The sequence below is a fragment of the Podarcis vaucheri genome (assembly GCF_965113315.1).
Source record: "Podarcis vaucheri genome assembly, chromosome: 1".
NCBI lineage: Eukaryota > Metazoa > Chordata > Lepidosauria > Squamata > Lacertidae > Podarcis > Podarcis vaucheri.
Genome location: NC_138759.1, coordinates 80041352 through 80057392, shown reverse-complemented (window position 1 = coordinate 80057392; position 16041 = coordinate 80041352). Strand labels below are relative to the sequence as shown.

Sequence of the window (16041 nt, the reverse complement as noted above, 5' to 3'; positions counted from 1 at the left end):
CAAACTGAGAATTTTTCAGTGCACAAGTTCCCTTTACATAATAGCCTAATTTGCACCAATGTTTTTGTTTGTTTTTTTTGTTTTCTTTGTTTTGGAAAGCCCACATACGGTAACTGGGCCCCAGCTGACAGGGCCAATAGTCAGGGTGAAGAGAGTTGGGAGTCCAAAAACATCTGAAGGGAAGGCTGCATTAAACAACTGCAACATATATGCAACCCTGCCTCTTGTTATTATCATCACATAAGATGGTGACTTCATACGCAAGTGTTAGCAGCTAATTATGTAGCTAGTAATATAGAGTACTATGGCTATGCTGACCTATGCCATTCAACAAGTCATTGTCTCTTTTTACTAAACAAATGTAAATTTGCCCTTGTTTTGTTAAACTTGGTTAAATGTACTACTCTAGAGTTCCTGGAATGCATTGCAGTTTCTAGCAATAAGAGGAGGAAGAATGAGAAATGGATTTGATCCAGCTCTGATTAATGCAAGGGCAAATATTTGCCATGACTTATTGCAGGAGTATGGGGTGGAAGTGGATTAGGTAATTCAGTCTGAGATAGAGACAAAGCTAAGACTATAACATTAATATCCCAACTGTAAACATACATTATGGGAAGTATAAAGTCCCACTAATTTCAGTGGAACATCCAACCAAGATTTTTTTGGAATGAATCTCAGTGGGGCTTGCACATGCAAAGTTTATATGTCACCGAATAACAACACTTTTGCCACGGTGTGTTTACCTGCCCCCATGCCTGACCATGTATGACACCAGGCATGGGATGGGTGGTTGTGGCTTGGGGAGCACAGCCCCTCCAGACCGAAATAGGACTCCTGCCAATTAGGCCCATGGAAAGCTCCCTACTTCTGTTATATTCTTTCTGCTGAGTCACTTATGAAAATAACTTCAAAACCTTCGAACAAGGAAGTGCAGATTCCTGATTCAACCTACCAAGTGGATCTGGCGGTGCTGTAGAGCCAGGATTCCTGGTGCGAGAGGTAGCCTCATTTGTCACCAGGTAATTAAGAGTCCCAAACTCCCAACGAAGTGGCCTTGGAAGAGGTAAGCGCTGGCTTTGATCAGGTGTTTGTTTACCTAAAAGCTATGGGGAAAGACCCAGGAAAACTTGGCAATGCTCTGGATGCAACGTGATTGGCCTCAGGGGAAAGTTCTCCCAGAGCTAGGGAACGATTCCAAAACCCGCCTTCTGCCACGGATATCGATTTCGAAAAGAAACGCAAGCTCGTCTTCCTCCAAACTTTGGGAATCTGCTGGTTGGCAGCGGAAGGGGAGCAAACGGCGCTTCCTGCTCTCCCCCGCTGCTCTCTTGTACTTCTGCCCATACCTGGCATAGCGGGGGGCGGGGCGGAGCCCGGGGCTGGGGAGGCGGGGCTGGCCAATGGGAGGAGCGCGAGCCGGGCGCTCCGGGCCGGTGCGCTGAGGCGAGGCTGCAGGTTGCGGAGACCAAGCGAAGCGTCGCATTTCTTTTGCCAGGAGCTCAGCTGGGAGAGGTATGTGCGCGCGCGCGCGCCGTGCCAGCCGAGGCTCCTAGTGCGTCCGCCGAGAAGGAAGGCAGGCGCGAGCGAGCCAGCAACTTGCTGCAACCCTCGCGGGGGGCCGCGGCCGTGAGGGGCGCTTTACGAAACCCGGAGCCAGAAGAGGGAAGCGGAATGCTGCACGACGACACCGAGGGGCCGGCTCGCCCACTGGAGGGGAGCGGGTGACCTTGCGCCGCGGGAGGCAGGAGCAGTTCTGCCAGCGCCGAGAGAAGGCGGAAAGAAGCCGCACAGCCGCCGCCGCCGCCGCCGGAGGGGCTGGACTCGGGAAAGAGGATTTGCTCGGCTGTTTCTGTCCCGGCTTAAGCGAGCGGAGACTCGGCCAGGTAAGGGAGTATGCGCGCCATGGACTCGGGTTGCTCTTTCTCCCTGCCTCCCACACGGACACCGTTTCCGTGTTGTCCCGTGCGATTTACCCGCCTTCTGCCTTTACTTTTGGAGCCCCAGAACCCCCCTTCTCTCCAGTCCCGCCGCCGCTTCACACAATTATTACCCCGCTCCGCCCGCTTCCCTCGCGGGAGCCGCAACAAATGCCTCTTTTCTCCCGCTGGGTCGCTGGGAACGTCTCTCGCTCTCCCTTGGTTTCCTCGGACCTCTGTATTGTGGGCCCCCTCCTGCCATGGGCAGCGCCTTCCACAAGTTGGGAATCACCCGCTGGGCGAATCACCCGGCACTTTTATTTCCCCCTGCTGGTCCCCTACTGGGGGAGGGTGGGGCCACCTCGCGATCTGTCTCCCGTTTCCATTCCTTGGGGAAAATCCACTCGCTCGCAGCCTTCGGCGGAGCGGCTTAGCCTGTTCAACCTGCTCGCGTCTCTTTGCTTCGGCCCCCGAGAGTCGCACATATTTGAAGACCGAGTCTCTGGCTCCGCCGTTTGCCTATTGGCTCCTGGGCTTTTCAGAAGATGCTCAGCCTGCCGTAAAATCAGATTATATGGCCTTGCGGGCTTAATTCTTCTGGCGGCGCGGCGGGCTTCCCTCTCCCTATGTAAAGTTAGTTGATTTTCTTTCTACCCCCCCCCCCAAACCGTGAGAAGATCTCATTGCGATGTTGAAATTGAAGCACGCATTGGCCATTGAAGCTTGAACCGCAAGCACCCACCAAATGCGCCGCAATGTATTGTGATTTACAGTCAGCTGAGGCTCAGCTATGAATACGTGTTCCTTGTTGCGCTTGATTTATAAGCATGTGGCCTCTTCCTTGAACTCTGCTATTTGACCCACCCTACCCCTAAGGCTCAGAGCATGTATCAACAGCTATAAAAAAAAAGAAACTAGTCTGTGAATGCATGTGAGCTGTACCAGAAACCTCTTATCAGTAAACGTGCATAACAGCAGGCTAGAAGACTGCAATCCTCTGTACTTATTTGGAAGTACAGCGTTTAAGACTTTGGTGCAATATTTTCTCCTCCTCCTTTCTTCTGAAAATGTAATTGTCCCCCCCCCCCCAATACAGTTCTCTATCTGCTCAAGAACATCTTGTATTAGAAACATTTTACTGTACCAAGCAACTATCAAAGTGATTGGTAGGAGGCGAGGATGAGTAGGCACAGGTGGCACCAACAGTGCAGCAGACTTCGTATTAATTGCACTTGTTGTGTTTACACTCAGCCTGGCAACAGGTTTTCTGCTTTTCCGCGCGGCTCCATCTAAAGTTAAGGAGATGAAACAAACAGCCTTTTCATTATGTAACTTTATACACTTCCCTGCATTAATAAATCCCTTTGCAACCAATGCTGAACTGCCAGTTGCTTTGCATTTGCTTTGACTTTCAGACATAATAAACTGAGAGTAGAAGGAATGCATCTTGTAGAGCTTGGCTAACGATGTAATATTTGCGACTTTTCAACAGAGACCAATTTGCACGTGCTTCCCTTTTCCTGATACAGACATGCAGCAGCTTCACTAGTCAGTCCATAGAGTAGAATAAGCACCTTTGGAAGTGATACTTATAAGCAGATCCTCTGGATAATGTAAACATGTGTGAATCAGCCATAAACTGCTATGCCTGTTATGTAAATCCGGCTGCTCCCCTTGGGCTTGTCCTGTGCTAAACCCCTTTCCCCAAGTGACTTCCCGTATTAGATGGCATTGTTAGAACACGTGACCCTGGGTTGGAACCCTCTGGGGGTTTGTGCAGAGTTTTGTTACTGACTTGGGTTGTGACATTAGACAAATTACTCTTCTGTTGACAAAAGCAAGGTAGCGTACATCAAAAGGATTCATTTGATTTACTCATGCACCTTATTGGATTCTAATTATAATCACCCAGAAGAAAGAGGCTTGGCTGTTGCTATGAAAGGTTTGGTCAGTGAAAGCCTCAGTGCAACATGCAGTAGACATTTTAATTTAAAAAAAGCATGAAGGAAAGAATTAAAATGATGCAAATACTATTCTGACCTTATGGAGATGAGAGATGAGTGAGTTCCAGGTGGGTAGTGCACTGGAATGTATTCCAGAGCTCACCATATGTTGAGTTCTATGTACACTGTTCAAACTCAAGTGAGTACAGGATTCCTTGAGATATGGAAATCATAGGTACAGAGTTGTGGCGCCGGCTGCTTCAGGGGCAATCTAGGCTTTATTTCACCCAGGTCAAAGACCCAATTTGGCACCCCCATGCACAAGTCTCCGTGGAGGCTTCGCCTGGGGCAAAAAAAACCCAGCTACCTCTCCCAGGTATGGCTCTGGGCTGCATCACTGTCTAATGTACTACAAAGGCTATAGCAAAACGTTCTCTCCAACTCCAGCTATCCAACACTGTTCAAGGATAGGCAGTTGAAGTAAAAAGCCTAGAAGGCAAGATGGGGCATATGCAGTATTGTAAGGTTAAAACTGGATAAACCATGGCTCCAACTTTCATATTTTCTAATGCATAAGCGGAATCTAATGAAAAGAAATACTTTCTTTAAATAATTTGTTGTATACATTGTATGTAGATTACTCAAAGCTGTAAGAAATTGCTGAATGAAAAGGCATTAAAATATATTCTGATTTCATCGTACAAACACTTAAGCAGGGAATGCCTTACATTTTTGTCCTCCTTGTCTAAAGGAATAGTACAGTGGTACCTTGGTTTGCAACCGTTTTGGATTACAATCGTTTTGGATTACAACCATGTCAAACTCAGAAGTATGTGTTCCTTTTTTTGGATTACATTTTTTTATTATTTTAATTACAACCCATTTTTTTGGAGGCCCCATTAGCAAAAGCACGCCTTGGGTTACAGCCTGTTTTGGTTTACAACCGGACCTCCGGAACGGATTATGGTTGTAAACCAAGGTACCACTGTAATTCTATTTTTTATTACAACACTATGATAGCTATAATAGATATGGAGTTTATCTTTAACAGGTTATACCAAAATGCTACACTGTAACTATGTGGCCTTTTTCATATGCTTCAGTCATGCTCAGGGAACAGGAAATTTTATGTCTAGACCAAGCCACAGCATGTATCAAAATGCTTTTATAAAAAAAGTTTTGAAAAATACATTGAATTTTGCATAACTCACTGTCACCATCTAGTGTCACATTTGTATATTGCACTTTACAGCAGATTTATTTTTAGCTGTGTAGCTGAGTCCTTAATGTTACTACCCCTCTACATGAGATTGGATTAGTGCGTGAGAAGAATTCTGATGGGGATTCACAAAAGGGAGCAACATGCGTTGGTGAAGTCTTTTCAGTGACCACTGTGGGATGGATGTATTTACCTTGGCATGTTTAATGGAAGTCCTTATGGCATAAGACAGTAATCTGTTGTATCTGATAGACTGCCAGTAGGTCCAAGTCTATTTACTAATGGCAAAAAGCTACTCCAAGTTCACATAGATTTGCTTAATGCTGATGATATGTATCTCTGAAGTGGTGTGGGATTTAAGTGCCATTACAGCACACTCCTAACCATGTCTACTCAGAGGCAAGCCCTATTAAATGCAGGGGATTTAATTTCTGGTAAATAGGGTTACGATTACTGAGCCTTGCCTTCTGATGCTCCCCCCCCCCCCGGTGATGTTCAACGTATCTGTTGGATATTCATGTTAAATGTGGTTTACTCAGAAGTAACTGAGGAAAGTAATTATAGGATTACCATTGAAACTACCACTTGACACGTGTCGCTAGAAAAATTAAGTTCCTTTAGAATGCTGTTAAAACTATTTGGCAATGTTACATAGGTTTCATTATGTATATGTGCCTTCTTGACATTTGTAGGGTTTAAGTGCAGGTGAGCATTTAAGATGAGTGCTGCTCTGTGGGACTAAGCATGCTTAACATGCAAAGTATATCTCATAATGAAAGTCCATAACAAAGCTATTACAGGACAGAGGCGAGAAAGCTTCTTTATTTACCATCTGCATACAAGGCAGTGTTGAGAATGCATCCTCAGTTAGCATGCACATACTGTTCATATTGAACCATTTGCTCAGAATTGTATTGACTTAACAATACCATTTTAAATTGGCTACTGTCTGATTGCAGAATATAGCAAAGTGAAAGATGAAGCTTCAGGATGTTGCCCTAGAATCTGTAACTGTTAGAATTCTCATTTATTTTGCTAAAAATATGAAGATATCCTTTGATGATTAATGAATATGGTGTAAATAGGCAAGCTCTCTTTGATTGCATATGCTTTGAGTACACTTTGTCATCATCAAGATTTGCGTGCCCACTACATCTGTAGTCCAAAAACTGTAGTTTTGACTAGCAGTCACTAATTACAACGCTTGGGATATGTAGAGGTGTGGGAGAGAAGCATGTGTGTGCACTTGGTTTGTGCACTGAGGAATATAGGTTATGTAAAAGCTTGTGTGTGAAAAGATTAAAGATACAGTACTTGAACTAACTAGCAAGTTGTAGGTGGAGTCTTGGTTGGGAAACATAGCTGTCAATGTTTTGCTCCTGCAGAATGTACATGCTAAGGTCATCATTTGACAGACAGTGTTGCTCATTTCATTCCATGAATGCAGTTTAGAATTGGGCTAAATCATTAAAAAGAAGCACTAATCTCTATTACACTAAATTTTAAATTGGGTAGGATGCTATTAAAATATGTCAACTGGTGGGTTGTGATCTGTCACTGGGTCACTCATGAGTGGCCCTGTGTGGTCTGCATGTGGTTCTCACAAAAACAGGAGAGAGAAACTGACTCTTTATAGAACAGCCCCTGGTGAAAGAGGGAATCCTTTCCAAAACATGTTAGACACCATTAAAGTTGCCTTTCTCAGGGAGTGTCAATCTGCCACCACTTTTGTTAGTTGCTGATTTGTTATGAATGACACACAGGCCCAAAGGAAAAGGCGCTTATACATGCTAGGGGAAAAGAAAAGCTAAAGTGAGTATTGATGCAGAAGTCAATGACTAGGCTGCGTCAAATGAAAGTCAGAATGGGAGACAAAAACTTTTTAAAAAATGAAATACCGTATTTTTCGCTCCATAGGGTGCACCGGACCATAGGGCACACCTAGTTTTTAGGGGGGAAATAAAGAATTTTTTTTTATTTCCCCCCCCCAGGCCCAAAAGGCAAAGAAGCCAAGACAGCCAACGGGATGGATCCTGCTCGCTGTCTTGGCTTCCTTTTTAGCCGCGGGGCTGGGGCGGGGGAAGCCCAAGCTTCCCGGGCCCCAGAACGGGTCCGGCAGTGGGGGCGAGGTTGCGCGCAACCTCGCCTTCATTCCCAGAGCTTGCTGCTATCCGCAAGCCTTCTGAGCCCAGCGGGAAGCCCCGCCGGGCTCCGAAGGCTTGTGGATAGCTGCCCAAAGCCCGGGGTGCGCAGCGCTGCAGTCCCCGGGCTGCAGGCTGCTATCTGCAAGCCTTCTGAGCCCAGCGGGCACTCCTGCCGTGCTCCGAAGGCTTGCGGATAGCTTCCTGAAGCCTGGAGAGTGAGAGGGGTCAGTGCGCACCGACCCCTCTCGCTCTCCAGGCTTCAGCAAAAGCCTGCATTCGCTCCATAGGACGCACACACATTTCCGCTTCATTTTTGGAGGGGGGAAAGTGCGTCCTATAGAGCGAAGAATACGGTAAATGTGCGTGTCATGTTGAAGGTAGTCGTTGCATCTCAAAAGATTGCTGTTAAATATATCGGATTAGAACAATTGATTTCTTTGCTTATCTGGATGTTATACGTGCTTGCCTCTTGTGAGTTTTTCTCTTATGCTTCAGTGAAAAATAGGAGAAGGGAGATAAGGATTTCACTTCAATGAAATATGTGGGAGTAGCTTGGATATGCTGCCAAGTCACAATACATTAATTATGATCTTCAGGTTGTAGCTGACTGTTTAATTCCTGATATAGCAAAAAGTAGAGGTTTATTTCCTTTTCCCATGGAACAAAACCAACATGCCTCGCTCCTGATATGGAAGTGATCTAATCAAGAGCACAATTGCCACTCGTGATTAAGGGTGGTAATTCAACTTCGTTTTACTCAGAGTGGACCCATTGAAATTAATAAACACGACAGAGCTAACTATCATAATTTCAGTGGGTCTACTCTGAGTAAGATTTAGTTGACTACCACCCTCAAAATATTGGGTCTGGGGACTGGAGCCTATGTTGCTAGAGAGCAATTTCATTGCTAGTGTTCAGTCCTCAAAGTTATGAAGTACTAGAAAATAAGAATGGTTGTGGATTTATGCAGAAGCGCTTTTCTTTCAATATGAAGTCATGGCAACCAGGTGACATTCTGTACAGCAGGGATGGGGACCAAGTGGCCCCCTACATGCTGTGGACTCTGGCAGTTGACTATGCTAGCCAGCACTGTGATGGCTGGAGCTGATGGAACTTATAGTCCAAAATGTCTGAAGGGAGCCAGGTGTGCGAAGTAGTATCTTCGTCTCTCCGTGAATAGTTTGTTGCAGTGTTGTGATTTGGATAAAAGATCAGTACTGGAGAGCCATTATTGTGTGAGGGTACAGTGGTGCCTCACAAGACGAAAAGAATTCGTTCCACGAGTCTTTTCGTCTTGCGATGTTTTTCGTCTTGCGAAGCACGGTCCGTCGCAACTGCGCCTCTTCAAGCGGCTTTTTTAAAAAAGCGCAAGACGTTTTCGTCTCTTGCGAAGCAAGCCTATAGGGAAATTCATCTAGCGAAGCAACGCAAAAATGGAAAACCCTTTCGTCTAGCGAGTTTTTCGTCTTGCGAGGCATTCGTCTTGCGGGGCACCACTGTATATCTATGCCAAGGGACGCGGGTGGCACTGTGGGTTAAACCACAGAGCCTAGGACTTGCCGATCAGAAGGTCGGCAGTTCGAATCCCCGCGACGATGGGCTGAGCTCCCGTTGCTCGGTCCCTGCTCCTTCCAACCTAGCAGTTTGAAAGCACATTAAAGTGCAAGTAGATAAATAGGTACCGCTCTGGCAGGAAGGTAAACGGCGTTTCTGTGTGCTGCTTTGGTTTGCCAGAAGTGGCTTGGTCATGCTGGCCACATGACAAGCTGTCTGCGGACAAATGCCGGCTCCCTCGGCCAATAAAGTGAGATGAGCGCCGCAACCCCAGAGTCGGTCACGACTGGACCAAATGGTCAGGGGTCCCTTTACCTTTACCTTTATATCTATGCTAAACGCCTGTCTGAGGAATATATTTTTATTTCAAGAGGCTATTGAGAACCGAAATCCCTGGCTTCCCACCCTTCCCCTATAATGGATAAATATTTCTGCCCTCTAAGGGAAAAGAAATTGTTTCCTTTGGTTCCATGTTGCTATTTTCTCTGAGCTTGTAACATAATGTTTGAAAATATCAAGGTAGCACTCCACCATCTGGATATAATACTGACAGCAGCTGTGTTTGTAGCTAGATGAGGCAGATGTGCAAATTGTAGAAGGGGAAGCTGAGGCAGAAAGAGGAGCATTGTCTTAACTGAGAATAACTGATTGCATTCCACTATGTTGATTACGACCGTTTTCTGGGACTTGTCCAAATACTGCTCTTATGTTGTAACCCAGAAATGAAATTCTACCTCTCTCCCCACAATGGCTTCAATAACCCACAATGGAAAGGTAGGACTGTGCCTATTTAGCTGCCTTCTGATGCATGTTAGGAATTAAAAAAAGACCTATAAATTTATTACCGTACATACAGATTTTGGTTTTAGCTGCCCTCTTATCAGCACCCCTCCCCCCAAAAAAAACCTTTTAAAATATACTTTTCTGCTATACACTTGTGAAAACAACTGGACATAGAATCTTGGATTTCTATATACACATATTTTTCTCTGACTTGATTATTACCCTTTTATTTATCATTGTGTTTTTCTTTATTTGCAATATTTATAATTAACAAATAGTGATGCATACGCAACTGATTTTATTTTATTTTTTACAATCTCCCCTGACCCCAAGCACCACATGTCCATTCAGTTGCATTTAACTTTTAAGTCATTTCAGTTTTTAAACAAAAGTATCATTCCACAAATCACCATGTGCTCTCAGATGCCTATAACCATGTTCTATCAATGTTACATAAATCTATGTCATTGATTGAAATGCTGTGATTTTCTTGTCTGTTTGACTCTTGGACATGGGTTGTCAGTTTGTCAATTAATATTAAGTCGCAGAGTTGTGTGATTCATATCTCAAACAAGTATGTATTTAGAGTCTTCCAGTACCTTGAATAAGCCACATAGCAGTCATCAGGTGAGTAATGAGATTGAGATCTTAGTGGGAAAGTTGTTGAACACTTTCTGAATAATATGATAAAGTGCTATTTTAGGATTTAAAGTGATTTTGCTGCACTATCAGGTATTTGGGATGCCGTGAATCAATCCAGTGACTTTTTAATGTAAAGATAGTTGTTATAGGTTTGTGCATAGATGACGTTATGTAGGTATCTTAGAACTGGGAATGCTAAGGGTTGGTTCATTGTCTGATTACTAGACTGCTGAAGTGGTCACTAAATCTCTTTAGGATTTTAATATTTGTGAAGATGGGCACTACCATGTCAGTTTTATCTGCACAGTCCTTTGAGTCCCTGGCCATCATATGATTATTTTTTTCTCACCATGTTATATTGCAAGCTGAGCTGATATTTGTATGCTGATGAAGTCCAGATTGGTTTTTGACACCTGGTGTCAGTTGCTGACCCCCCCACTCCAACAGATTGCGATTGGGTGTTAAAAACCAATTCAACACATCAGTCAGTATAGATAGAACTATGCTTATGGCTGTAAAGCTGGACACCATTAAAACAAGCTGTGTAGCATTTGATCTGCACATAGGCTTCTACCTCCACTCAGCTGAATTGCAACATAATGTCAGTTGAGCATTAAGCCCTAAATGTGACAGGTAGACACTGACCAGAACCAGTTTGTTTATTTCTGGGGGAAATGCAAGCCAAGTCCTAGGAGATGGGAGACATGCTATGCATTATGCTTGAAACATCTTTCCCTGTTGCTGTTGCATAAGTATGAAGAGCACACTGATAACGGCAGCATTGACATGATTACTCGGAGCTATTCTGTGATACCTTTCCTCTCTGTTCAATTTAAAAAGACCACCTGCTGAGAAGCAATAATTTGTACTTTGGCAGCTGAACACAAGCTGCTTAGCTTGTGAAGGGTGAGATAACGCTGTGAGTTTTTCTGAAAGATAGCAGACTGAATTGCTTAACTGCAGGCGTGGCTCAGTTTGAGTTTGGGGGGGAAGACCCATTATGAATGTTTTCTGCTTAGGATTTATGACCCCCCCCCCACTAATTAATAACATACACTGCTCCCAAAAGTGGGCACTTGCAAAACACACCAGTATCCTTACCAAATATTTCAGCCTTGAATGAATGATTGGCTACTTGTTCAGTCCTCTGAAAAGGTTGGTTTTACTTATTTTAAAACTTCTTGTTGTAAATGAATATTAGTGAAAGTGTCTGCAAATCATTACTGGGGAAAACGTAGCAAAAACCTTCAAGCATACATGAAACTTGGATTTGTTAAGAAACATTCTCTCTCTATGATTCTTAAAAAGATCCTGAAGACTTGTTGAATACACATATGCGAAATTTGCATTCCTACAAAACAAAACCCTACCTTTATTTTCTCATGTGGGAATATGGTAACTATTAAGAGTGATAGATTAAAAAAAACCCCACGCCCCAAAACTAATGTTTAACTACACAGTCTGTCACCTTGGAAGCTTGACTCTGCACATTTACCTCAGAGGTACCACAGAGCTCAGTGGCACATGCTTTTAAGCAGGGGTGTGCAAGAGCTACAACTACTGCTGGAGGCAGATGCAGAAGAGGAGGGTGAAAGACTCTGTCATCTGCTTCCCTCACTTCTGCCCTGGATTCTTACTACATCTCAAGTAGTCTTGCATAAACATCAAGCCTTAGTGAGCGGCTGAAGCTGTTATGTTTATCCTTCTAACATGGAGAAGGTGCCTTATTGGTACCTTGTAGGCATGCCATCACCCTGCTGGTCTGGCATAAAAAGTCTGGGTCTCTCCCTCGTCCTATTTCTTTATTGACCTGTGTAGGAAGTCTGATTTGATATGTGGCCTTTTCATCTTTGCTATTAATTACTAATTGATTATAGCTAGTTCTTCCTTAGGGTGGAATTATCGTATTTAAATTTATGTCCAAGTGGTTTTGTATCTTGTTTGCTGTAGCAGGGGCGCATGTGTGCATTGCTGGCTAAAATGTGGGTTGTTAGAACAAAGTTTCTTTGTTGTCCTGGGGAGCGCAAAACAGCGTATGGGTCACAGCATTGTTAGAGGCCAATTCAGACAATATATATATTGGCAGTGTTTTAAAATTCTGTTTGATAATGTTTAAATTTCCCTCTAATAAGTTACCCAATTTAAGTTTTGAAAACAATAACTGTATGCACACCTTTTTCCAGCAGGGAACTCTTGTAGTGCAGCCAATCCCTCCAAGGCCTTCAAATCTGGTTTAATAGTAACAATGAGTCAAATATTCAGAACCGTTTTTTTGGCAAATGGTGGGGAGAATGCTGAATGGGGTATTTTATTTTCGTATCTTGCTTTTTGTCTGGTTGTAAATTACTATTTAACAACTTGAGTACCTGTTAGATTTCAGAAGCAATTTATTGTAGTTGAAGCATTATTCCCTGGTCAGCTGTGGATTTCAGGGTCCCCAAACAGCTGTTATCTTTAATCCGGCAGGAAATAGCCAGTCATTTATTTGCCTGATTCTTAAATGGCAAGAACATTGTGATTCCTAGAATTGCTGCAAAGATTAGTTATATGGAGCAACACAAAACTACTTTCTTGACTCATTACTTTATCAGAATGATTCATGATATGGATGTGCCATTTCCACTAAATTACATTATTTTCCCTCCCCTGTCCTTATGCTTGTTTGTTGAAAGTGGAAAAAGTAAATAAATACTGTAAAAGGATACATGGCTACTGCTGCTCACTGTTCAAATGCTTGCCAAATTTTTACATGTTTGGAAATCAGAACTATGCCTGTGTTTTTGATGAGTTCCAAAAAAAAAGACAAAAGAAGTGTACAGCAGCTTCTGTTTTTTAGGTACTGTTTTTGGCTTGAATTCAGTAAAGATAAAATTTAAAGACTGCACCATGTTTAGAGTAGAGCACAACATAGTTTGAGAGATGAGTTTCTGCAGCTTGTAAGCTTCCAGTACAGTATTTGATGAAAACTTTTATTTCATGGGGTGCAGTGGGGAGAGAACAAAGTGCAGACTCAAACCCAAAATGGGTTTGCTTGTGTGCCTGTAATTGTATTCACTGGTTTGCCATGTAGGGTTTGTTTCAACTGGAGGAAATTTCTAACCTGTGCTTTCTTTTTCTCATCTTGGAATTGATGGATATCTCCTTATTTTAAAGGATTTGTCTTGTTTATAAAGTTTTGGATTCATTATATTCCAGAGTGCTGTCACCTATTTAACTAACTTTACACAATTGCAGAACAATAAATCTGCCCAGGATCACACAATCTGCTGTTGAAAATGGTGGCATAGCTCTTAGGTTCCAGGTAGTGTACTTCAAAAGGCAAGATCGTATCGCCTTTTAATGTTCTGAATTGTAACTCACACTCTGAACTGGCAGTATTTTTTTTAAAAAAAACATTCTACGTTTGTACAAAATACGTCTCTTACTATTAAAGATGGTGGTGGTGGTGATGATAATAATAAACAGTTCCAGCTGAGACAGGCTAAACGGACAATAGCAGGAGTAACAACAACTTTCATATGGTATTTGAGCAATATTGTCATGAACACCATTCCACCCACCCTGTGATGCAGGCCAGGCTGGAAGTGCTTTATGAATTTATTCACAAGTAAGTTTTCTACTGTAATGAAATTGGAGGCAAAGAGTGTCTGCTTATGGCCTTCTTTGCACAACTGCCTCTTAAGCTATCTGATTTGCTGCCACCACACTCCCCTTTAGTACCCTCTGCACCCAGATGGAAGTGATTTCTTGCAGTCCAAAGCAAGTATGTTTAAAATGACAGCTGTGCTTCCTGGGCAAATTCTTTTCAACTTATTAGGAAAGCAGGGCTAGCCTCCAGCTGCCTATCCCATCCCAGAGATCAGAGCAGCCTGCTCCCCACAACCCCTGGTCAGGCCACACTCATTCACACCATAGTATGCGTCCAGTGTGTAGGCATGTGGGAGATTGCCAGTTCTATGGATTATTGCGTTAACACAGCCAAGAATCCCACAGCCAATTTATATGAAATTTATTAAAAAATAAACAAGGAAGAAGATGACAATAGGCACAAAGCAGAGTGTTGTTTCAAGGTGAAAAAACCAAAAAGAACCATATAGTTAGAGTCTAGCTATTCTTTCCTTCTCTAATTAAAACAGACTTCTGGTCTCCTCATAAGTAAAACAGCACAGATGGTTAGTTGCAGGTTTTCTGATGGTGAGGGACAAAGACTGTATGGGCACAGTAAATTTTAAATGTTCTGTATCCCAGTTAGCCTTGAGTGACCACTGGTGGTTTCCAGCTAATTACCACCAGGTTTTCCCTGTCTCTCTGCTAGGCATTCTAATCTGTAACCCATGGATTTGGAAAAAGACAAGCCTTTCTTGCTAAGACATGGAGGACAGAGATCAGGACCTTTTTGTCACAGCCATTCCTCTGTGCACCATAGCAATAAGTCAAGGGTAGCCTCTGGACTTGAGGGGTAGTCACCTGAGAGGAAGAAAACAACTGGTCACCACAAATCAGGGCACAACCCTGTTCCTCCCATTTACCTGTCCTTTTAAGCCTTGCATGTGATCCCAAGACTGCTCCACCTGCTTGCCTAGCCAATCTGGTGGGTAAGCAAATCCACCCAACCCCATAGTTTAAATTAACAAAGTTTATTTAAAAGCAATAAAAGAGAGCAATAAAAGAGGCTAATGAAAGAACATACAGAATTTTAAATTGTATACTTACATTGACTTACATAAGATCAGCATCAGGCTTGCCAGATGCAAGGGTCTCTCCTTAGTGATCCATGAGAGATGCCATAACACAGTAAATAGCCCTCCCCACCAGGGTGACTAGATAGGGGAATGATTGGCAGATCAATGGAATTCTACCAGTCAGGAGCCATCCAGGCTGGGCAGGGTCTGCTTCTGGTTCACTGAGTGTCTTGGGGTGATTCAGAATGTTTATTACAGACTAGGAAAAGGAGATGAAAGAAGAACTGGGATGTCAGTTCCCATCTACCAGGGGCTCAGCAGATTCAGAACCCACAACCTTGTCTTGTAGATTCAGTTGAAATAAATAGGGTAGAAATAAACTCAAATAAACTGAAAGAAATAAACTCAAGAGGTTTAGCGATTCTCCACAAATTCTCATTTACCATACCTGAGACCTTGTAGTCCCTGGATACTTGTTATCTATTGCTAGCATCCCTCTGTCTTAGTCAGACAACTTTCTCCAAGGTTTCGGAAATAAAAGAGGGGTGATGATATGCAAGATATTGTGGAACCACTTCCCCAAGTGGAGGAGCTATGACACTGATTGAGTGGTTGTGATGGTTTGTCATCTTTATCTATGAGAGGGAAGTGATTTTCCAATTGAAAGCATTTGTCCTCATTCAGTTAACTGTGATCTGGCTTCAAACACACTTGCACCATGGCGGGATTGCTAAATAGCTATGGAGAGCTCCAGCTAAGACAGTTTCCTACCACCAAGTATAAAATGGTGCTCTCCCATTGTTGCAAGGGCACACAATGTTGCAGTGTCAAACCCCAGGAAGAGGATGACATGAAAACTGAGAGCTGCTTCTTCTCTCAACCCTTTTTGAAGATAATTTCTGATCGGAATCAGAGGTAGACCTCTCTTATGGGTGAGCACTAGTCATGAGCTTTCTTTATATCAGCTATGGTTTCTGGGCATTAAGTATGTGTGTTCAAGTCAAATGGAGAGTTGCTGCTTCTCTATCTTTCTTTCTCTGCAGGCAGGATACTCTGATCTAACCTGTGACTTGCAGATTTAATACATTTAGAAATTCAGATGTTTAGTCAGACACAGCTCAGGGACATTTTTCTTTGTCCATAGGATTTGTTGTA

At 43.3% G+C, this 16041-nt stretch overlaps 1 protein-coding gene across 11 annotated transcripts in view; it reads left to right on the top strand.

Annotated features, from left to right (window-relative positions):
• Positions 1 to 16041, top strand: part of RASSF7 (Ras association domain family member 7) — a 92931-nt gene that overhangs the window by 40346 nt on the left and 36544 nt on the right. Inside the window, exon 1 of one of the 11 annotated variants that reach the window (XM_082192403.1) lies at positions 1523 to 1886. The exons of the other annotated variants lie outside the window; for them this stretch is intronic. The gene's annotated coding sequence lies outside the window, so the exon portion shown is untranslated. Of the gene's footprint in view, positions 1 to 1522; positions 1887 to 16041 lie in introns of those variants that run through there. 11 annotated transcript variants of the gene reach the window in all.